Source organism: Protopterus annectens, chromosome 14.part0, assembly GCF_019279795.1.
Source record: "Protopterus annectens isolate FY-2018-M chromosome 14.part0, PAN1.0, whole genome shotgun sequence".
In the NCBI taxonomy this organism is placed as follows: Eukaryota; Metazoa; Chordata; order Ceratodontiformes; family Protopteridae; genus Protopterus; species Protopterus annectens.
Genome location: NC_056748.1, coordinates 334,520,751 through 334,546,928, shown reverse-complemented (window position 1 = coordinate 334,546,928; position 26,178 = coordinate 334,520,751).

The window sequence follows — 26,178 nt, the reverse complement described above, 5'->3', positions numbered from 1 at the left end:
AGAACATGACATGACAGCATTAGTTGCATTATTGTGAAAGGAATTCTTATGAACTTTCTTTTGGCATTAAAGCCCATTCTATAACTACAAGACAGTGTCAGGTCACTGAAATCTTCATTTCTATGTATTGAAAACATCAAAAAAGTATTGTTAGCTAACAGATGCATCACTATCATTTATGGCAGTACTGAAAAGGAATATATAGATGCAGGGAAATTAGTCACATACGCCATAAGAATCAATCAGGAATAATTATAAAAGGATGAGTGTATTTATACTTAATATAACATGCATCTGAAATGGGAAGTTCTCTGCACAAAGCACCAGGGATACGTTTGCTGTAGAAGTTTCCCTCTGCTGCAGTCATGCTTGTTTCAAAAGCTGATACATTTCCTTTATAATACATCAACATTTTTGAAAGATTACAGCCTGCAGCTAACTGATCTGTTTCCTTGACCTCAGTATAATTACAAGTATTCAGGACACTGTATGAATAAAACAGTCATAGCATTATGCAGCTGTAGGCAAAGTGTCTATAAATTATATTTAATAGAGGAACTGAAGGGTGATGATAATCCTTAACACATATCTAGGCTGTCACACTGTGTGTTTATGTATATATTAGACAGAGAGAAAGAGAGAGAACTAAAAATCTAAGTAAAAATTAAGAGAAGCAGAATATGAGCAGAAAAGAGAGAAACTGATTTCAAACTGATGAGCCATTACAATTCAATTGGGGGGGGGGGGACACAAAATATTATAAGAAATGGCTCAGTATTTGTGTGATACCTAAAAATCCACAAAAATTATAAAAAATAGTTAAGAAATAAGGCATTATCCATGAGTATCAAAAACAGAAACATCTAAATTTGGTTGCATTCAGCATGTATGACTCCTCTATCAAAGAAATCATAGTGATAAATTCATACTGCAAATACCAAACATATTTTTAAATACTTGCGTGAGCTATCAAATTACTGAACAAGAATTTTTAAGTTGGGGGGCTGACCCCATTACAGCCCATTGTTGAACAGTGTGCTTCTAGTACCCCTATCCACTAAATACAGTTACACTTCCTTGAAGACAGCAGGACTGCTTGGTTCTGAATTGAACCAAATATTTCATTTACTCTGAGGTGCATCAGCATGTATCCCCTCACAATGGAGTATACAGGGGATGCTGCTCCTGGAAAATAATGTATTAACAAACTGATTCTCTGGTCCCTGAGACTTTTTCATATTCTGACTTTCATGTGCTCCTTTGTATTATAGTTTCCAATTTGCAGCACTTCAGGAAACCAGCTTTAACTCTTTAACATTTAAAGAATTAAAAAAAATATGCAGTTTAACATAGAGATCTACAGTCATTATTCAAATCATATAAAGCCATTTACAAAACTGATTTATAGTGGGATTGGTATTTATTTACTTCTACTGATTTGTGACACTGAGTGCACAACAGATTAATGCAGATGAAATCATGGCCTCTTCATTAGATGACATGAAACAAGTATATCTTATTCTATACTTCTCGTCAAATGTTTATAGTACTGTGCACCTTATCTAAGGTACTTGGTAAAAACATCCTTATTGCATTACGTTAATGAGATACTACATGCTTTTATGAATTTTTGTATAAATGGCTTAATTTATTCATACCTCATCATTAGTCAGAAAAAAATACATCCAGTCCAATCATACAAAAATATCCTGACTAGTCTGAACCAAAATGTAACTTGTTACATCCCAGTGACACCTCCAGGTGCATCTGCAGTTGACGCCTACTGACGCTTCTAGGCATCAAATACTGCTTGTTCATATTTGCATCAATAATTCCAAAACCATACTATGTGTAAGGGTTTAAAAGATTTCATCTTAAATCTTATACAGTGGCAAACACAACTACATTAACATTTGACCTTTGTCTAGTGAAGGTAAATATATATTAACTGTTGTTTTTATGATATTAATTTATATGGATATACTTTTCACAGTTTTTAAATATCTTAACCAAATAACACAGACAGAACCCCTTAGCCTCATATGAAAGCTGTCAGCTAGATGAATAAAATGCTGATGACAGTGGTTGCGGAGATATTGTATGTCGTTTACAAAATATCAAAAATGTAATAGTTACTGTGTTTACTGTTACTTATAAACCTAAAGAATACTACCACTATAAAAAGCAGTTTGTGTTGAAGAGTTTGCCATTTAAAGTTCTTTAATAATCCTTAGGGTTCCAGGGATATGAACATTTGTTTGAAATGTGAGGACATAATTTGATTCTGTGAAAAGGGTTAGGCTCCGCCCATTTGAAGTCAACTTCCTGAGCTCCATTGGATTGAATGAGGTAAATAAAGGATCCTGCTGACAGCTGTCACATCCTAATATAATCCTATACAGAAAAATAAATAATTTAATTAATTAAATCAATTAATCAATCCACTATTTGTCAAATGTAAATTTAGCAGCAATAGCACAATTGTTTCATGCACTTGTAAAAAAAGTAACTTTTTTGTAAAAATATTATAACATTTATCAGAAAGCAAGTTAATTGTAAATAGTATGTTAAGTACAAGAACATTAATCAACAAGAAATAAGAATAATGATAATAATGCACAAATTTACATCATCTTATACTCAGATCATATCAGTCTATTTTGAAACATAAATATCATCTGTGATTGATCATCATTCTACAACAGTCCTTAGAATACATATACTACCAATAAGTGTTTTGTCCAAAATTGGGATCTTAGACCATCTCCATTATAACTCATGTCCTAACAATTATTCATCTGTCAAAATGTAATTTAAGAAACACTGCTATTTATCTGAATAATTTCAAGTATTATTTATATATAAATATTTTTGGGAAGCGACTAAAAACTTTTGAAAGGAACATGTCTTTGCAATTGTGTTTTGGTTTCATGCTGCCTCACAATATCTACTGACTCCAATAGAGTGAGAACATGTTTAGTTTTCCACTTTATTTTTATGACATTTTAGCTAACATTATAGTCGGGTGGCCATGGTGGTGCAGTGGTTATTATTGTCACCTCACAGCAAGAGGTTCTGCAGTTCGATCCTCGGCTATGGGTGCCTTCTGTGCGGAGTCTGCATTTCTCCCTGTGGTTGCGTGGGTTTCCTCCAGGTACTGCAGTTTCCTCCCACATCCTAAAGAAATGCTGTTGGTGGATTGGACACTCGAAATTGGCCCTAGACGTGTGTGTGTGTGTGTGTGTGTGTGTGTGTGTGTGTGTGTGTGTGTGTGTGTGTGTGTGTGTGTGTGTGTGTGTGTGTCTTCCATGGAAGGTAGGGCACCGGGCTGGCAACTTGACACCGTAAATTTTTACAGCCAATCCTGAGCAGACAGGCAATCTGTTGTGGCGACCCCTAACCGGGAAAATCTGAAAGAAGAAGAAGCTAATATCATAGTCAAGTGTACCAAAGTCTATTTATTATTTGTCAGTTCTACATATTTATTACATCTTAAAAACATCAACAACTTAGTTGGAATCTCTGTTTAATACCAACAAGCTGAGGTACATTATTGTGGCCATTATGTCTTTCATGCTGCTTTCAATGAGATATTAAAAGTGTAGAGAATGTGGCTAGTGTGTGTGTGTGTGTGTGTGTGTGTGTGTGTGTGTGTGTGTGTGTGTGTGTGTGTGTGTTAAGGCTGTGTAGGAAAACCAAATGGTACTTAGAAGATCACTGTTAAATGATTATTCATATGGTTTGTTTGGGGGGTAGTATACATCTCAGAGTAAGGCGGTCATTATATCTGTGTTATCTCCATACTTAAATGTAGTCCACCCTCTCAGACCGGCACATTCTTCTTCTGCCTGTTATAGCCATTGTTGCAGAGGGCTCTTGTTGTTATAGTTTTAACACAAAATCCACTTTCTGTCTGTGGGAATATTTGACTTCTGCTGACAAGGTCAGGTTTAACTGATGTCCAGAATATATTTGCACTGTGCCCTCATTAAATGAGAAGCAGAAAATTGTTTTGATTTCATCAGCCTGGATTTTTTTTCTTTACTGACTTTTCCTTACATTAGAAGTAAAAATCCTGTGTATTATACCAGCATTTTTTTTCATTTCCTGCACACTATAAGAAACATGTCATTGACTGGAACAACTAAAGTGATATTGTAAAATTTAGCACAGAGGTGTTGTAAAGCCACTGACAGTAGAATAGCAATCTTATCCTTTTAAACAGATTACTAAGAGAGCTCCTACTCTATTCAATGTTAGCTGTTTCTGAAACAATGTACTACCATTAGGCCTTACCAAGAGCTGACTGCTGTAAAAGTATTAAATGAATTACCATATCTTCAGGGCGAAACTCCACTAAATATGTTTGGGATTCATCCACCAGTTTCTGATAATGCCTAGGCTTTTGCATTCAGGGTTGTCCATCTGCTGGCACAACAAATGTCGCAGACATGATCACTTTGTCTCTCCTTAGAAAGGCAACTTATTACAGGACTAAAATATTCACCATATTTCTTGGATGGAAACAGGAAGGACAATGGCATTACAATAGTGATGACATTATGTACTCCAAACTTTGGGGCATCTTGACAAGAATCTCTTGATCAAGTTTCTCTTCTTGGGTGAATAACAAATTGGTTAAAGAATCTTGTCAAGTTCCAGTTCATCAAGTACTGCCAAGGATAAAAAGGAATAATTCCCTATATACAGATCACAGTTCCCTATATAGGGATTAAGCTGTACCCTTTTTCTCTATAATAGTAAGATTGCTAAAGTTAATGTGTGTGTGTGTGTGTGTGTGTGTTTTTAGTTATGTAAATAAATGTCCCAATCCGCACTGTACCGAGATCTCTATTCATTACATTGAGCTCATATCAGTGAATGTACAATGACATTCACTGATATGAGTTATCATTCATTTAACATTCGGCAACACAGGAATTGTCCAACTGCCGTTCAACATTTCCGTGTCCGTCGACCTGAATTGTACATTTTGATTGTAAACTATATATATATATATATATCTATATATATATATATATATATATATATATATATATATATATATATATATATATATATATATATATATATATATATACCTATACTTATATATACATGTACACAATTTATAACTTTAGTTAGCCGACTGACAAATGTCAACATCCTGAAGGTATACAGTGTACATAAAAAAAGGAAATGATAACTTCGTAGTATGCATGTACCAAGGTTGCTTCTATGCGCATGTAATTATTACATAAAAAAAAATACTTCCCCTTATCTGGGGGGCTGTTACACCCACATCCCCCTGCTAATTATATATACTAGCTCTGAGACTGCACAATCCGTGGGGAAAGGGAATATTCCCCTATCCATGTATTGTCGATCTCGTATACCTGTCAACTATCTATACAGTAAACCAAATGCAGGTGATTAAACAGGTGCCAACCAAATTCCCTGTTGACCCATCCAACAGAACACACACACACACACACACACACACACACACACACACACATGCATATATAAATACTAAGGGTTATGATGGATGACCTCCCTCAGATTGGTGATGCAGAAGCCTTGCCTCCTGCAAAGATGCTTATTTTTGACATTTTGCCCATCACTTCACTATATATAAGAAGTCAAGATGCAGTATCTCAATGTATCATTTAATCTGCAAGCTGCTGCAGTTAATGAGTTAAACTTAATGAGCTAGCATGCATGGAGTTTCCACCACATTAACAGACAAGATCTAGTATTGTTATTCATGACTGAGAGTTCACCTCTGGTCAGTGACTGAGGGGCTAGATGGGTAAGTCAAACTTCAAGTGGCTTTATGAACAGGTTAGGGGGTGTAGAACTGGGTAATATTAATGCAGCACAAAGGTTCTTTGTCAATCACTTTGCCCAATACTGCAGTTGGAGACAGCTAGATAGGCTCATAGGATCATAAGAGATTACTAGGCTATCAAACCGCAGGTCATTTTAAGCCTAGCTGTTTCATCCCAATGTAATACCATAGAAATGCTAGTCAATAACCAAGATTGCATTTAGTGATGACTGCACATGTCTAGGAGGGTTTGAGTGCTATCTGGGGTAATAATTAATGATGCTCCATCCATTCATCCAGGTTCTCTTGAACAGTGTCATAGAGGTACTCCATTTCACATGAATTTGTAGCCTGTTCCAAAGACGCGGCAGTCGTCAGGAGATAAATCTGTCCCTCCAGCATGTCCTACTTAAGTTGCAGGCCATATTTAGGTCCCTAGAATGGGTAGCCAAAGTCCCATTTGATTTATGGATATGCAGCATGTTCATTAGGTTTGGGTCTTGGATTGCTCTGTAGGCCAAGCATAAGTCTCCCCTATATCTATATGATACAGACTATAGTGTCAGGGACTTTAGTCAGTCTGTGTACGGCACATGCTGGAGCCCCTTGATCTTCTTTGTTAGAAACATCTGAGGTGTCTCTAATTCCTGCAGGTGCTTAACACGGTACATGCAGAACAGGGCATTATACTCAATTAGGGGCAGGATAAGTGCAGAGTACTAGGGCTTATAACTTATTTTCCTCTCAAGGCGATGCCTTTACTAATCAAGTATGCTACATAGAAAGTTTTCCTTACTACAGTAGACACATGTTGGTCGAAATTAAGTTCACAGTCAACTTTTGATCCCAGGTCCCTTAGCACTTCATGAGTATTTAGGGTATCGTTGTTCATTTGATAGTGTTAAGGGACATTGTTTGTGCTGAAGGGAATGATGATGCATTTCTTTGCATTCAGTTTGAGATCATGACTAACACACAAGTCGCTGGTCTGTGTAAGACCCTTCTGGAGTATACTGACATCATTTGGGGATTCAATGACTGCATCTAATTTGCAGTCGTCAGCAAACTTAGTCAGCCACAACCCCTTAGTTTTGACCTGAATGTCTGAGAAGTATATACCAAACAGTAGGAGGCTCAATCCTGACTTCTGTGGCACCCCGCTTGTAACAGGTCTGCTGGTTGATGTGGAGTCACCCACTTTGATAATTTGTCTGGTTTGTGAGACAGTTGGCAACCCATCCTACAATGAAGGGGCTTACATTCAGTTTGGTAAGTTTATTGATATACAGATCACAGTTCCCTATATAGGGATTAAGCTGTACCCTTTAAATAGTAATCTCCCCACTGCCTTCTCTTTTTCTCCTGTACCTACCTCCAACATAAAAAAAACTCTTAACTAAACTTAAGCCCACCAAATTAGCAGCAGACAACCTCCCAAGTGAATACCTACAAATCGCAGCTAATGCTCTGGCCTACCAAGTATCCATCTTGATTAACCAATCTCTGCCAGAAAGTTACGTTCCCACACTGTGGAAAGTATCACATATAATTCCCCTCCACAAAGGCGGACTCTCCACAGAACTAACCAATTACCGCCCCATAGCTATTCTCTCTCCACTCTCCAAAATACTAGAGAGATGCATACACTCTCAGATCTCAGACTACCTCCTTACTAACAACCTCTTTTCCAATACTCAGCATGGTTTCCGACCAAACCATAGCACCACCACTGCCTTACTCTCCTTTACTAACACTATCCTTCAGCATAAAAACAATGGCTATCTCTCCTCTGCTACTTTCCTAGACCTATCTAAAGCATTTGACATGGTCCCACACAAATAACTTATCTCTGTCCTCAATAACCTATCCTTCTCACAATCAGTCATCAACTGGTTTCAGAGTTACCTGTCTGACCGCCAACAATCCGTTGTATGGCAGAATAACATATCTCCCCAACTACCTGTCTCCATAGAGTTTCCCCAGGGATGCATCCTTGGACCCCTACTCTTCTCTGTTTTCACCAATAATCTAGCCTCTGCCACCAAACATGGCACATTCATACAATATGCAGATGACTCAACCATCATCTGCTCAGCCCAGTCCCTACCCAAACTGCAAAAAGTCACACAGGAAGCCTTTTCCTCTGATGAAACTTGGTTATCCGATGCCCAATTAATACTCAACCCAAACAAAACTAAACTACTCATCTTCCAACCCACCAAACATACTCAAAACAACTCTCACTTTAACATCACAGCAAAAGACAGCACCACTATATACCCAACTGAACACACCAAATTACTAAAAGTGGAAATAGACAATAAACTAAAATTTGACATTCACATATCCATGACCATAAAAAAGTCCACAAAAAACTAGGAGCGTTATACAGAAATAAGCAACTTCTCACCAAAGCAGCAAAGATTTCAGTAGCAAATTCCCACCTTATCTCCACCCTACTTTATGACTTTCCAATATATACCAACCTAAGGCAATGCGATCTAAACAAGCTAGAGACCTGCTACAACAGAATCACCAAATTCGCCACAGGGGCATCCTACCGTAGTCACCACTGTCTCTCACTTGCTGAACTGGGCTGGCTTGAACTCCCTCACCTCCTTCAATGGTATCAACTCTCACTTGCCCACAAACTAGTAAACCATCCACTAAATGTCCCATCCCTCCAGAATCTACTCCAACCGTATCGCACCACCAGACCACTAAGATTCAGCAACAAAAATCACTTGCAGATCACTAAAGACAATAACTCTGCTGGTGAAGCACTATTCTCTTGCACCATAGCCAAATTATGGAACTCCCTCCCACTCACAATTACCTCCATACCATCATGCACCCACTTCAAAACTTTACTAAAAGCGCACCTAAAAACATGCTGGCTATGCCCTTGCAACTACCACTCTAATATCACCCACCCCATCTAGCCACTACCTTTCTTTCCACTCTACTAACTACCTTGACTACAGCAAGCTCATAAGCCTAGTACTTATTATACAGCAGGAACTTCTTATTGTAATATTTGTTAATGTATGTTATGTACTTCACAGATAAAGATTCTAGTTGTCTACTGATGTACTATGTACATGCTTGGGTCCTACCCTTTAGGTTACATACGTAGCTGTAAAAGCCCTTATGTTTATCCTTGGTTGTACTTGCTAAGTTTCTTTCAAAGAAACCCTTGGAAGATTTGACAAGTTGTCTTATTTGCCTCTTAAGGCTGCAGAGGGTGCTGTTCCATTGTTTGGGCCTTGACTTTATTTTCTTGGAGAGCAACATTTTGCATTTATTGTAAAGTTTGTTGATACTGTATGTCCATCATGTCAGCTTGTTTTTACATGGGGCTCTGGCTTTGATTATTTCTGGTACAGCCCAGTTTATACATTTTTGCAAATGATTGTACAGGGCTTTAGTGTAAGCTTAAGTGTAATTATCAAGTTCCAGCTTGGCTTGGGACTTGGAATGTATTTATACCTACAACTAGAAGGGTGTAGTTTGCCTTGGTGAAGTTTTTTAGTTTGATTTCACTCTTTGTGAGTTCTGGTGTTAGTGCCAGCTCAAAGGTGACTGATTTGTGGTCAGTTTTAAATAGTGAGGGTCCAACAATTGAAGCAGTCCATCTGCTTGACATGTTGGTGCATACCAGATCTAGAATGTGTGTTCCTCTTGTCAGGGTATGGACAATTTGTTCCAGGGCATTTGAATTAACAAAATCAAGGAACTTTTGCACTAGCGAGTTAGGGCTAGCATAGGTTTCTCAGTTGATAGTGGTATAATTGAAATCCCCCATAACTACTATGTTCAGTAAAATTTGGATTATCTTCAGATTGGTCAAATAGGCTTCATGGGCATCATGAACCATGAAGGGGGATCTATAACTGGCTATGATTTGAATGGGGGTCTTACCCACCAGTAACCTGGATCTGGAGTGAGTCCTCCAGTCTAATTAGATGGGAGGTGAATTTATGTCTAATATAGATTGAAACGCCACCTCCTCTGGTTTTTACATGTTCATTTTGCAGTCTAACGGTGTGGAAGGCATTGTAGCCTTGCAAGACCAGGGTACTTTCTGAGGCCTTGAATATGTGACTGCACAGATATCTACATCTTCTAGTGATAGAAGTGCTTCCAGGAAGTGCAGTTTTTTGTTTAAGCTCCTAGCATTTAGCAACCTAACCCTTATTTTGTTCTGATTGGTTAATTTCACGTTGGTAGTGTTGTTTTCAAGACCTTACCTAAAAAAGGCACTATGGTGGTGGCAAGAGCCATTGCAAGCAGCTGAAAGCATAGTGGTCCCAGGTACAAAATGTCCCTGGCAAAACAGCAAGGTTTGTCAACCATGGTTTCCCAGGCTGATAGGAACTGGATCCTCTTTGAATGACAATGAAAACTGAGCAAATTATTGAAATAAATTATTTTTTTGTTTATACTGTGGCATCATTCTAGGTGTGGGTAGTATGATGCTCAAGGCTAGGGACATACCTGCTTGGGACACATACTCAGGGCACTCGACCATGTCTCTCTTCATATAGTCCAGTGAAGTACATCTCAGGTTATTCACCCCAGTGTGAACTATGACAAGAGTCATGACCGTACTTGTTGCTGAGAGACCTGAATGCATGCATGATCAGATGAATCCTAGCACCAGACAGGTAGCTGACCGTGACTTTCACTTTGTCCAGCCTGGTGAGTGGGACATCCATGTGTTTCACTACTGAGTCTCCAATGACAAGAACATTTTTTTTTTTACTGTTACTCCTTACTGGCTTGATGGGTGAGACACTGCTATTGCTATGTGTCAATGGGTGCTGTGGGGACTGTCTTAGTTGTAGCAGTCTTGTATTTTGGAGGTCTCTGGTGTTTTGGTAAGTTTTTCGAGAGAACTTCCATGTATATAGATTTAAGTGTTTGATGTATAATATGTGTATGAGTAGTGGTACTATGTGAATATGTAGTGGTGGGTGAGTTGACAACCTTCTCCGTGTTACTGTTTTGAGTGAAACAGAGAATGGGTTCTAGATTCTTGGTGTAAATACATCTGTCTCACTCTGTACTAGAGTGTGTTGTTAGTAGAGAGTTGCCTGTGTACATGAGGCAATTGCTACAATGCTACAAGAGTCCCAGGTCAACAAGTTTGGCAGGAGAAATGAGGGTAGTCCAACAGTCCATAATGCTAAGTTGAAGACTGCTGCCACTAGGGGTGGCTCTTCAGAATTGATCACAGAGGAGCTCAGTGAATGGACATTTCTGCCTGGGTTTTAGGGAAAATTTGTTGAATTTAACTGTCCAGCTTTGGTACAAAATTGCACGGCGGTGCTGCACAACACACAAATAAGCAGGAAACCTGCTCAGATGCAGGTCCTAAATACCAGAAACAACTTCTTCTTTCAGCTTTTCCCAGTTAGGGGTTGCCACAGCAGATCAGCTGTCTGCTCATGATTGGCAGTGCTGTTTTACGGTGTCAAGTTGCCAGCCCGGCACCCAACCTTCCACAGAAGGCACACACATGCACACACTCACACCTAGGACCAATTTAGAGTGTCCAATCCACCTACTGCATGTCTTCGGGATGTGGGAGGAAACCAGAGCACCCAGAGGAAACCCACGCGACCACAGTGAGGACATGCAGACTCCGCACAGAAGGCACCCCAGCCGAGAATTGAACTGGAGAACCTCTTGCTGTGAGGTGGCAATGCTAACCCCTGCACTACCGTGGCTGCCCTCCTAAATACCAGAAACTAAAACTTGAAAAAAACTTTAAAAGGATTCAAAAGGAGCAATGAGGATGCTTATTCCAAGCCCTAGACTGGCCTCCCTTTGCCAGACAGGTCCTAATCAGCACAATTCTCTCACAAAAGTGCAGATATGCCCCTTCCAATCCAAGATGGTCTAGACAACATGCTCAGAACAAACAAACCACTAGAAACAGTTCCAAAAATAGCAAGGCTTTATCTGGACTATGCTACAGCAACTAGCTATCCTAGTTTCAGCGGGAAACACTACAGAATGTTTAACACAGCAGAAAAATAACAGTGAGTCAAAAAATATTTAAAACAGCAGAAAACCAGCAAGGACGCTTGAAAGAATGTTTTAAACAGTTAACAGTTCAGTTAAACACTGCTTGGTGGGAAAACCAGAACAAGCAGAACAGATAGCTTTAACAAAGTGAAAAATACCAGTAAATACTTAATTCATTAAGAGAAAAACATCTCTTACTGCTAAAGGTGCAACAACCTCAGGAGTGATTTAAATTATATTAATATTTAAGGCTGTGAGCATGTACAACTCCCTCAATGAATGGCTGTAAGGGTTTGCCCTGCAAAAAAGTATACTTGTAAAACTTAAACTATGTTAGCTGTCAGAAGAAGAAGCCACACGGTTCTTATAAAAAGTATGCATTCTTTTGTCATCTAGATCACATTTCAAACGTTGTTTATCATTTGTAATTGGATTTGCTATATCTGCATGGTTGACCTGGATATCCATCCCAAAACATGATTTGTATACCTTTAGAAATGAATTATAATAGAGTGTCTAGTTATAGTTCATTTAATTTGTTGCATTTTAAGCACATCACAAATGAATGAACCCAGTATAATGAAATGAAACCCATCAATGAGTCTTATTTGGTATGTAGCTGTGCACACAACACTTCATAAAGAGACTTCAATCCCTGCAACATCTTCCATATCAGGCCTGTCAAAAGGCACCATCTGTTTATACTGGACTCCAGCAATCATGGTTCTGGATAACCTGTGATAAGATCTATATATTGATGTTGTGAAATAATGTTTTGTGGCCTTCCCCTGTAGTCATTATCATCTTCATTATCAACCCCCTTTTTAACCTATTTTCTACATGGGGTTGGGATGTCATGTTACTTGTTGCCATCTCTCCCTATTCAATGGCACTTTCCTACCTTCTTTGACACTCATGACTGACTATCATAGGACTTCCCTTACACAATCCATCCACCTCTTTGCTGGATGCCCTCATTTCCTCTTGCTTTCTTCTTGTCATCCCAAATCTTCTTCATCAGATAGCCTTCTGCTTTCCTGTACATGTGCCTGAACCACCATAATCTGTTCTCTTTGACCTTTTCTGAAATTGGAGCTACTTTGGCTTCTGCTGTTATGTCCACATTTCTTCTCCTGTCCCAAAATGTGCATCCTACCTCCCATCTCAGGCACTTCACCTTCATCCATTCTAGCTTCCTCAACTGCTCTCCCTTTACTACCCAGGTTTCTGTACCATACAGTACTGATCACACCACTATTTTATACACCTCATTTTTCAATTTTTTTGGCATTCTTTGGTCATACACTATCCCTGACACTGTGCCAGTTGGCTGCAGCCCCTCTGATTCTAGCTTTGACCTCCTTATTCAGACTTCTCTTCTTCTCAACCTGCCCTCCTAGATACTTCAAGCTGTTAACCTGTTCCACTGGTTTCCCTTCAGTCTCAGTTTTCAATTACTTTTGATTTCCTCCATTTGCCATAATTACAACTGTCTTATCTGTACTCAAGTTTCATCCCATTTGACTTCAGTTTTGCATTTCATTCCCCTACCCTTTGCTGAAGTTCTTGCTCTGAGTCTGCCTGTAAAAACACATCATTTGCATACAGCAACTTTGTTGATCTGTCCCCTCCAATCTGTTTGCTAATGTAGTCCATCAAAACTATGAACAACAGTGGGTTCAGAGCTGAACCCTGTTGCATGCCCACTCCCACTGGGAACCCCTCTGTAAGACTGAACACTTGAGTCATTGGGTCCTTGTAAATAGCTTGCACTAATTCTTCTTATGTCTCCAAGCCATCACAGTACTGCCCAAATCAGCTTTCTTTTGACCTTGTCATATGCTTTCTCTAAGTCTAGAAATGATCAGTTGGACTCTCTCTCCTCATTTCTAGCTTCTTCTCAAGTATCTGTCTCATTGTAAACATCGGATCAGTTGTGCTGCATCCGAATCTGAATCCAAACTGCTCATTTCCCATCTGACCTTCTACCGCTCTGTGTATTCATTTATCAATCAGCCTCTCCAGAACTTTCATGTTGTGTAACATGAGTTTCATACCTCTATAATGCTCAAAGTTGTGAATGTCCCCTTTCTTCCTGAACACTGGCACTAGTATGCTTATCATATTATTATTTTCCACCAATCTCACCCAACGCGTCTATATCATAACATCGCAGACGCAAAATGTTGAACACTCACAAGCACAAAAATGTCGAAACTCGAATTCGGTATTGTGGGGGGCTATGCCCCCCCACACCCCTTCCCACTAAATATATATTCCAACTCCGAGATCGCACTACAGTGAGGAAAAGGCAAATATTCCAATCTTCTCTTTCCTGCGATCTCAGAAATGGACCCTCGACCTTTTGGCACTTTCTCTGTTGTGCTGTTTGACATTTTTATTTTTTGATAATATGATATAGATCCTCACCCAACATCTTCATCATATCTGTTGTCACCTCATCTGAGCCTGCTGCTTTCCCCTGACTTCATTTTCCATAGTGCTGTTCTTACTTCTTGGGTTGGCTCATCCTCTTCCCCAATGTAGGGGCAGTACAGATTTTGTAGAGTTTTCTTCATTCAAAAGTTGCTGGAAGTACCCCTTCCATCTGCCTTTGATGTCCTGTGGACTGGTGAGTAGGTTCTTGCTGGCATCCCTTATGAAGGGTTTCTGATTATCTTCTTTGTCTTTCTATCTTTGCCTTGCAACCTAATATAGTTTATTTGTGCCATCAGTTGAGTCACTTTCAGGAAGTTGGTATAGTGCCTCTGATGTCTTGTTCTTTGCTATTATAACTCCTCTCTTAGCCTCTTTGTTAGCCAACCAGTATTTCTTCCTAGACTGGTCTGGCTTTTCTATCTCCAACTTTTTCTGTACAACATCTTTCTTTTAATGACTTTCTGGACTTCTGCATTCCACCACTAGCTTTCCTTATGTACCTTATTTCCATACCTGGCGCAGCTACCCATCTGTTCTGTAGTCCTAATACATTCTGTTTTGAGGTGCTGACATTCTTCTTCAACTCCACCTATTCCCTCTTCTTCTTGAGGTGCTAGAGCCTTGAGTAATTTCTAGAACTGTTGTGCTTTCTCTGCACTCAACTTCCAGGTCTTCAGCCTAGTCTGTTTTGATTTTAGCACCTTCTCTGACCTCTGCTTACAGCTGATTGCAGCAAAAAGTGGTTTATGTTTTAGGCCAGCTGTTTCACTTAGGTGACTTTGCAATCACTGATTCTACCCCTAGGACGAAGTTTCCCTGAGTTGCACATTGGCCACTTTTGTATGTTCTTTCTGAACCATGTTTTGACTACTATCAAGCCATTTGCCAGAGAGAAGTCAAAATGGCCTTTCATTCTTTATTGCTGATACCCAATCCATGTGAAACCAGGCAGTCTTCATATCCTGTTCCATCTGTCCTGTTGCATTCAGGTCACCCATTATTAACACCAGTTCCTGTCATCCTGATTTAGCAGGTCCTGAAACTGCTGTCTGAATGGACTCTTTTCCTCACAATCACAGCCCTGCTGTGGGGCATAGGCTGAGATTATGAATACTGTACTATCATTGCACTGGAGTTTGGTTGCCATGGTTCTGTCATTCATTCTGACCACATCCCTGTCTTCTGAAGCTTCTCCCTCACCTCAATTTCCACACCATTCCTAGCTTGTTCTCCTGAGTAGTAGACTCTGGATCCCAAGTCAAGTGGTCTTGCTGCACTGCCCTCCCACCTTGTCTCCTGGATACATAGGATGTTCAGCCTCCTCCATACCATCATGTCATCTACTCTCAAGTCTTGTCCTGTCAGTAAACCTATATATTTTTTTCAAATAGAATTTTTATTGATTTTGTTAAAGGCATAACTCAATACAAAACATTTGCATTTAAACACATCACATTAATACATCAGAGATCATTCAAATAATAATAACAATAATAACTATCTACAATATGTACAATAGTGCTGCCTTAGGTCAAATCCAACCCTAGGGGTAAACAAATTAATAGAAAAGAGAGCATTTATGGAGGTGGGGGGGTACAAAAGCTACTCAAAGAGTGAAGCCTCTACTTAGTGTATATATACCAAACATAACCACTTATCATAATCTTCAAACATAAGAGAAAATTGGGAGTCATAATGACAATATGCCAGTGATACTTATTTATTTGCCAGAAGTTCAAATATAACATTCCACAGTTTTTGAAAATATGTGCGCTTATGCACATTTGTTATTATGAGCTTATGAGAAGTAATGTAGTAGCCATATTTGTGAAATCTCTCAAAGATATTTTAGACTGATCTAACTAGTATTTGGAGATATAAAATTTTACTAGTAGGCAAAGTGTTTTTAGGATATGAAATCTTAATTTTGAAAACTTAAGATTAGTAATGTGTAATAAAGCCATCTCCCATGAGAGGGTTGATTTGTGGTAGCCCATCTTTTCAAGTCTCACTTTTAGCGAGCACCAAATACTGTGAGAGTAGTGGGAGAACCATAATATACGAAAGATATCAGCATGGGGGAAGGAACAGCAAGGGTAAGCAGGAGATATGTTAGGGGTGAAATTGTTTAGATGTGTAGGAGTGTAGTACAGCTTATTGTTAATCATAAATTGTGTATAGGTGAGTTTTTTATAGGAGGAGAATGAAAGAGTAGATTTAATGGCTGCTAAGTTTTGCTCATCTAGAAAAGTGACCCCTTGTTGGTCTTAGTACTTCACAAAGACCATCCTGTCTTGATACTGGAGTGCACTTATGAGGTTACGAGAGCGTGATGGCATATTCCTATTGCTTGTTAGAATCTGCATCAAGTTAGATACCTGGAGGAATTTATATTCTGGAATCGTAAGGTTTTGAGTTGGAGATGTAATAATTTCTCTGATTTGCCATAAAATTATAATGTATTTCTTGGATAATTTTAAGGTGTCTATTAGTTCTCGTGGTGAGAGGGCTTTGTGTTTGTGAATATTCCAAAGTGAGAAGTCTTTTATTAATGGAAAATCACCAAGGCTGATCATACTGTTATTTAACTTGATGATAGGATTTAAATGAATGGGCTGAAATAGAAGGAGGGCTTTGTGTATTTTCAGTGATTTAAAAATCTCTTGGAAGGATTTGATTTTACAATACAGGATATGGTGTAACTTTAACTTCCTGAGAGTTAATGGGTCCAAGAAAGGGAGAGACTTGGGATTTATATTTTTTTTCCAAAACATGATTATACCACATTTTTACCCAAGGGGGAGGGTCCATGTATGATTGTTCGGATGGTAATTGACTATAGTAATTAATCTATTAGCTTGTAAAATTCTATAGTAAAGCTGAAGGTCTGGCATACCAAGACCACCTTTATCCTTTGGAGTAACAAGTCTCTGGTATGACACCCTAATGGATTTTGGATGCCAGATGAATTTTGCAAAGGCTTTATGAATTCTAGTGAAGAATGAGTTCGGGATGAGTGAGAGAGAAGTGTAAAGGTGGTAAAGAATATTTGGGAGGATGTTCATTTTAATGATGGAAGTTTTAGATAGCAAGGGTAATTTCATCTGTTGCCATTTGTTTAGGTCTTGGGAAATAGTTGACCATAATTGGGAAACGTTAGAATGTATTGTGGAAGGTGCTGAGTGATCATAACTAACTCCTAAGTATTTGCAAGCATATGAAACATTGAAGGGAGTCTGTGAACAGATTTTCTTTGTGGGCTGCTGGGTAATTCGGAAAAATAAAGGATTTATTTAGGTTTATTTTATAGTCTGAAATGTGGGCAAATGTGTTTATAGTCACCATAATTTATTTTGGTATCTGTCAAAGGAAGTTCAAAATAAGTGTTGAGGCCATCCGCAAACACGGTCAAACTTATTTCGTGTAATATTCTGGGGATAGAGTGGTATGTTAATTGTCTGATGGAGAGAAATAGTGGTTCTAAATATAAATTGAAAACGAGAGGGGATAGAGAGCACCCTTGTCTGGTACCATTTAATATTTTTATTGGCTTTGATAAATTCCTGTTTATGTATAGTTGCGTACATGAACTGTTATATAGAATTTTGATCATATTAATGAAATTAGAGGGAATGTCAAAATAAGATAATACAACGAACAGAAAACTCCAATTGACCCTGTCAAATGCTTTGGAAGCATCTAGAATCATTGTGTATCTTGGATTTTTATCATTCTTAGTAAGACCAATCATAGATTCTAGTGTCAGGGTATTGTCCCATGTATGTCTTTGGGACATGAAACCTGCTTGCTCATTAGAAACCAAGGAGGTAATTACTTTTTTAATTATTTCGGCTAACAAGGAGGATAAAATGTTAATGTCCACATTCATTAATGAGATCGTTCGGTAGTTACTCACATTAGAATTGTCTAGGTTATTTTTTGGGAGAAGTATGGTCTTAGAATGGTTAGGGTATAGGTCTGAGATACCATTGAGGGAGATGCAATTAAATAAATGAAGTAATATAGGGGCTTAAGTGTCTTTGAAGATTTTATAGAAATTTGGGGATAAACCGTCTGGACCTGGGGCTTTCCCAAACTTAGGTTTGTCACAGTAAGACATTGTCCTGTTCGATTCTCAGCTAGAGCATCTTCTTTGTGGAGACATGCGTGAATGGGCATACCTTCATTGAAGGTTGTACGTCAGGGCCGGCAACTTGGCACGTAAAAATCTACTGCCAATCATTAGCGGACCGGAGTTCCACTGTGGCGACCCCTAACTGGGAAAAGCCGAAAGACACAACAACAACAACAACATTGAGGACTTCTTGTAGGCTAAAGGGGACAAATAGGAGCTTTTTCTGATCTTCATTGAGTTTTGGGAAAGTGATGTTGAGATAGTCTTTTATCTCAGGGATAGGGAGTTGTTGGTTGTTCCTTGTGTACAAATCAGAATATAATTGATGAAATAGCTGTATAATTTGTGGGTCAGATATATAGGGAGTGTCTTGGTACTGGATAAGGTTAATCTTAGGTGCTCTCTGTTTTCGATTAGCCTGGTTAGTGCTTTGGAGGGGGATTGTATCCATTCGGAGTATTTTGTAATAAATCTTAGTTCCTGCATGGAGTAGTTGGAGTGATGTAATTCAAATAATTCCTTTTGCTTGTCTACCATATCTTTTTCCAAATCTGGGAAGTAATTAATTTGAAGCCTGTCATCTAAATCTCTAATCTCAGATATCAAACGGCTTTCTTTTTTTTTCCTTACCTTTTTTAAGTAGGTCGATTTTTGAATAAATTTACCTGTCATCACCATTTTACATGCAGCCCATTGGATGTCATAGGGAATATCAGCATTGCAGGGATCAGAATTGAACTCAGTTAAAACTAGTGCAATTTCGTCAGTAACTGATGGATTATGTAATAAGTTGTTGTTAACAGACCAGATAGCTGCCTTATGTAATGTAGGGGGCTGGGTGCAGAATTTAGAAATAGAGTGATCTTTGAATGATCTGAGAAAATCCTTGGGTCAGTAAGATATTTTATTTTCAAATTTGTTAGAATATCGGAGATCAAAAAGAAGTCTATACATGACCAGGAGTTGTAGCAGCTAGAGAAATATGTATAGTTATTATTAACACGAGTGTTCTCTCCAAAGGAAACATGGTCAACTAGACTAAAGTCCGAAATTAATTCCATCAAAGCAAGTAAGGCGTGTGTGTTGTATGACTTAGAATGACTAGAGAGGTCAAAGTTAGGATCAATTACAGCGTTCCAATTGCCCCCCAAAATGTAATAATAATTGGGGAATTTAAGTAAGATATCGTAGATTTTCACAATGATGTTGTACGGATTAGAGCAAAGACCATAAATATTTAGGACTAATATTGGTTTGGGAAGTAGTGGGGTTAAATAAGTGAAACAGCACCACCTACCCTCTTGGTCCGATGATTTATCAATAATAGTGGGTGTAAAAGAGTTTTTAACGATAATAGCTACCCCTTTAGAATTAGAGCTATTTCCTGCATGAATTATGTCTTTAACCCATTTTCTGTTTTTTTCGTTACCCCAGTTCTCATCAATCATGCGAGATTCTTGAATGAGACAGATGTCTGAATCTGCTTTTAAGAGGAGGTGCATTAGCAGATTTCTTTTATTTTTGTCTTGTATACCTCTAACATTCCATGAAGAAATTTTCCACACATTATCTATGGTTAGTATAGATCTCGGTTTGAATTGTCTGTGAAGTTGAGGTGTCAAAGAAAAGCAGAGGACTACTGAGGGGCTTAAAACTAATCTCCATTAAGAACCCATAAAATGACAACTGAAAATGCAGCACTATTCTCTCCCCAACTTACACCTGTGCATACCCACAAAACCCCTACAACTGAGAGAGAAAGAAAGAGAGCACGGATAATTATGCATATGAATGCAGCAATATTATGATTATCTAACACAAAAAAATAAATTTACATATTATGTACAACAATGACTTAATTCCAAACGTTGACATCAAGTACCCTACTAAACATATCCCCCAAGCTCTTAATTGGCTGAGTTGCCATTACATGAAGTTATAACATTACCTTTAGTCTTTCTAGGTAAAATTGTTTGGCATTTAATACCTTCTAGAAAAATAAATAGGATTATAGTCCAATATTAATAAGAAAACATAGCAGATATATCAAAACCCATTGCTGATGAGGTCAAGATGGAGAGAAATTAGTACAAACTTTAATTATAAACATTACTGCGTTCTCTGAGGGACTGTAATAAATCAGAATAGACATAATAACTGCGCATAAATGCAATATCTCAGCTAATTCTTGACACTCATATAAATTTCTAAACACTAACATTACTTAATAAATAATGTTGATAAAGGTTAACTATGATTTCAAACCCAGCATCAACTATGAATAATTGTTAATGAATATATCTTCATTTATTATTTACCCAGACCCTAGCATGAAATCGTAGCCTCAATTGGACGGCATAAGCCGAGTGAGGAATAAAACGTGCTGGGCATATTCTAAAATACAGTATCTTAAGGAAGAGGCATGAGAAAACAAAACTGACTAAGTGACAATGAGTTCATTGCCTTTAACTAAGCCCCTTTGTGGAGTATGCTATCTTGACCAGATATATAAAAAGAGAGAAACACATATTTACGACAAGAAGAGACCTAAAGCAGAAAAAGGAGAAAGAGTGTAAAGGGAAGAAAAGGAAGACATTATTGACAAGAAGAAAGGTGGGATATAACTGGAGGAGTTGCTAATATCCCTTAATGTCAGATATAATAGATATGTATTGGACCAACCATTAAGTTTATAACTGCAGAGTCTCATGAATCAAACACTGGAAGTGATCCATTTGAGCAAATCCTCTTCAGCATGCCTCTGATCTGTTTATGTAACCAGCTTAAAAGACTGGGTGAGATTACAGAGCATACAACACAAACTGGACCAAAGAGCTACTCCCCAGATGAACAGCACTCGACAGGCAAAGGGTTTCTAGCAAACGCATTGATTGAGTGGAAGTGAAGCACAATAGTCATTAGAATAGTCCACTGAAGCACTAAAGCACACTTTCCCATCGTCGTTGCATTTGCCATGTAAATAGATTCTGATTAATTTACCCTGAATTAGGGCAAAGCACTAGCTCTACTTTGATCCACACACATCTCTCAGCGATTGCTTAATAAAAATAGTCCAGCTCATGAAAAGTGTTGCTTAGCCTCCATTGGGTAAAAAGCAAAATCCAGATCACATGTAAGACATGCCCTCTTACCCTACATTGTCCTTAGGTAAACTTCTGATATCTAGTTCTTAATATGGATGTTTCAAGAAGTGTGTATTTAATTTTTAAATACTAAGACAGGTAGGCGCTGAAGGGGAAGCCTAATAAGACTCCTCGGCTCATTTAGGGAATGTCTGGGGGCACTATGAAACTTCTCTGTAACTTTGTTTAAACCAGACAGAGGTTTCCACCATTTGAAGGACAAGTTAGGAACCTTTTTTTCTCACATACTACTCTCTTGATTAATTTGCCTTTAATTAGATTAGAATTTTAGTGGCTTGTCTCTTTTTATGGAAGTGGGGTTTGATTTAATGCTTGCCGAACAGCAAGCCTTTCCTTACGGTACTTAACAACTCCGGTACATAACACACAGAGCATTACCCTGACTTAAGCAAAGGGAACATAATGCTCAAAAACTCCATCAGAATTTCTCACCTTAATACAGCTTTAGACATGTAGTTCTGGTACTGCAATACTTTGGTTGACACATTCTGAGTATCGGCGATCTTTATGTAGTGTGCAGAAAGGAAAATATTTTGCATCATACGTACGGCATTCCACTGCTTAAAGTAAGACTGCAGGAGTGCAGGAAGGGGATTGTGTTTTTTGTGGTGTATTGGCTTAATTTGCCACCTACAAGGGTCCCCTAGGCAACTTAACTTCGAGTTGAAAGTACATGGTAACTATAAATGATCGCAACACTTTTCTTAACTTACTCAGATTTAAAACAGTTGTGAGAGGCACTGAGTTAGTGCATAAATTCAGAAGGCTGGAGCTGGAGAAGAATATCACAGAAATGTTGACTAGGAATAAAGGATAATGATGCCGTAATGCTTTTTAGGCTTCAGATACTTTTCTGAAGCATTTCTGGAATATTGGGTTAGCTTCCTTGGGGGGAGCCATACAGTATTTTATTTCATTGTGAAAGAAGGCAAGTGTATTAGGAAATCTCATTTGGAATTTTATTTTTCATTTGATAAGGTCTGCACAGTACAGGGACAGTTTCCGGCGGTTTTCTTTGATTTCCATGGGAAGGTCTTGAGAGATAGAGATAGGGTATGTATTCCAGATGAAATGCTTATTTTTTTTTGTAGGAGGATAGGATGTCTTGTACATCTTGGTGATTTAGGAGCTTTACACAGATTGATCGTGGGCTTGTGTTGCTTTGATTTTTATACAGGGCTTAGCGTGCTCTTTCGATTATGCAGTCAGATGCAGGCTCTCTTGGAAGCAGTAAAGTGTTGAAAATGTGTTTTATCGCGGGAATGAGCTGGTTGTGATCATATTTTTCCGGCACACCACTGATAAGATTATTCCTTCTGTTCCTCGCTTCTAGGTCCAGTAACTTTGAATGAATGTTGGACAGGGCCTTATCTTTGGCTTTCACATCTGATTTTAGCTGGTCAAGTTCCATTTCATTGGATTTGGTTCTTTCTTCTATAGAGTCCATTCTTTCAGCAATTTGTTTCAGAGTGCTACCAAAAGTATTGAGCTGCTCAGAGAATCCTTGGACAGCAGATTGTAGAGGAAGAAGGGCATTCTTCAGATCTGCCATAGTGAAGGGGTTATCAGTTTTATGTTTGGAGGTGTCTTTATTATGCTCTTGCTGCATTTTAGCCATTTTTTCTCTTTTGGGAGTAATTTCTTTTTCTGGAGAAGCTATTACTGATAGCTTGATTTTAGATGTTTGAGTTTCCATACCTTCAGCTTCCTTGGGCATTTTGAGACTTCGGCTTTGATTTCTTGTCTCCCTCTTGGTCGCTGTCTGCTGTAGAGGTGCTGAAGCCTCCAGGCCTCTATTTACACATGGAAACTCATGCTGTACACTTTTTATCAGTAAAACAGACTTAAACTGCTGTTAAATGTGGATTTATAGGAACTTTATATCGAACCAAGATACTTGCAGGTTTATACTTTCTTTATGCTGATTTTAGTTGCTAATTTGCTGGCAATGGCAGTATTAATTTAAAATTGCTTAAGTGCTCTGTGGAGAGGTTGCTACTCAGAAGACCACCATCTTGGAATCCCCAGTGAACATATATTGAATATGGCAGTTCATAGCTGATGTTTGGCAGGTTGATTTTAACTTTCAGCTTTCGCTCAACAGAGCTATCCCAGGTAATCCAAGATAGGCAACTGGACACCAGTCAGCCAGTTGCTTATTGACCCAGGGCTGCTGGGCTTCATGGCGGCCACACACTGGCCAACTGAGGCACATACAATCCTCCCACTGTTAGCATGGGTTCCTGGTATAGATCAGAGTAGGCCGGGTCTTCAACCCCTTATCACTGGCAAATATACATGCCCATTTTGAAAACATTAGTCAAAATGACCAGATCACATAGAGCCATATTTCTACACTAAGTGGCTAGCCCTGACATTGCATAGTTTGTGACTGTGTTCTCCTACCTTAAGGATACTGCACTCCACAGTAGATGCCCAAAGCAGTTGCTCTATACAATTCTTTTGTCCTATAGAGCACCATCTGGAGTCTCTGTTGCTGCCCACCGCTCCATTCTTAGGTGAGTTTGAGATGGAAGCACTCAGCGTGTTTTGCAGAGGTGGAGAAACATCACTGAGGCACAGGGAGAACATGCTAACACGTAACAGGCATTAGTCGAAGGTCAGGATCAAACCTTGTACTTTGTAAATGGGAGACAATGACCATAACCATTATGCCAACAGGTCACACTGCCAACTGGTCAGACCTACCCTGTGGTGTAGAGGGTAAAGCCCTGGCTGCATTTCAAATGAACTGAGTTCACTTATCAGTTAATATCACTAGGAGGGCCAGGCATGTGGAATGAGACAGAGCAGCCAGCCTCAGGCTATTCCATCATAGAGGTGAGAGAGGGATCTATATCCAGTGTCCAGTAGAATAAGATGATTAACTCAGGTACTCCATGATGCAGCCGAAATTAGGTCATAGTAGCTACATGGTGTGCATAAGCCGTGAGACTCAACACCTTGAGATACGCCTCCTACCTAGGCAGCAGAATATGTGTAAGTCACTGTCTGTCATGGGGCAGAATTAAGCCAGGTGTGAGGAGGCCCCTGCTTAACTTTGGAAAGCTTGGCCACCCCCGTGTCTCAACTTTTATCTGTAAGATGAACAGATGAGCCATTAGGGCTCTCACCATAGCAAGAGAATGAATTATAGAATGAATGAATGAATGTATGTATGCGAGTGTTGTTGGGCTCTCACTATAACCTGAGAATGAATGGGTTTGACTCTCACCCCTCACAGCAGGAACAAGTGGAACAACAAGCAGTAGAAAGAGAAGTTATTGGGCAGGTCACTGAAGGTACAAAAAGAGAACATGGACATGAGTGAGTGGGCGTATTTAGATTCTGTGTGTGGAACAAAACAAGTGGGGAATACGATATTAGCATTTTAACATTAAATTCAACACATTCCTAAATATTTCAGAAAATTAATATTCATTTCATTGATAACTTTAAACCTCATTAGATATAACGGCAGGTGTTAGATGTGCTGATAGAGAGTACATGCAGATATGTCTGCAGACCAGAAGAGTAGTTTTAAAGTTCTAAGATGCAACACCATGTCTGCATTTTTTATTCTTGATTTTTCTAAATTCAACATGGAGCAAAGACATTCAGATTTTCTACATAAGTACCTGGAGAGCTTTACTTTTGGCGACAACAAGTGAAAGAAAGATTTCAAGGCCAATGCTATCATATAGAAATGCATTAAAAAGTTTTTGACAAGCACTCTGGTTGAAGGTAATGGCTAATAAGCAACAGAAAGTGCACCTGTAGTGCAGCACTTTAGGACTTTAGTATTTTATCACCTCAACAGCATATTTCCTTTGTCATATATGAATAAAAATTATCTGTTACATGGTCAACAATGAGGCTACATAAATTATTACACAACCAAGAGTGTGTCATGAGAATTTTTGAGAGGAAAATGATTTAAATAACCTTATATCCCACACACGACTACGATTTAAATCTAATGTATCGAGAAAAAATAACTTTTGCAATTCTTGTCTGCATTTTTCTGGTTGCCACCCTTTTTTCACAAAAGAAAAGTTTGGTAAAGGGTCAAATGGTAAGGGTAGTGAGGATGTCATCTAATCATGATGAAGTGGTTAAATTAAAAGATATGTTTTAAGTAAGAGGTTATCCTGAGAATATATTTAGTACTATTATTAGTGCAGTCTCTAATGAATGGAGGTGTAAATATAAGCCCCTGCTAAGCATATGTAGATAAACTAACAGGAGGTAATAGGAAGAAATTTGAAAAAGCCTTTGTAATTCAGAATAATCACTTTTCTAAGAAGCAACATGATATTATTAAAAGAAAATGGAATATTTTTAAAGTGATCCCAGATATAAAAAATTTAGTGAGGATCAAGTCTGTTTTTATTTCTAAAACTGTATCTAATTTGAAAAAGTTGCTTGAGAACAAGAAAACTGTTGTTAAATCTATGGACAGGGGCACAACCCCCCTGTGGTTGTTGTAAACAATGTACCTATATAACTAAGGCATTTTTCAAAAAGGGAATTGTACCACTTCTAGAGCTGTGTATTTGGCAAAGTATGATACCTGT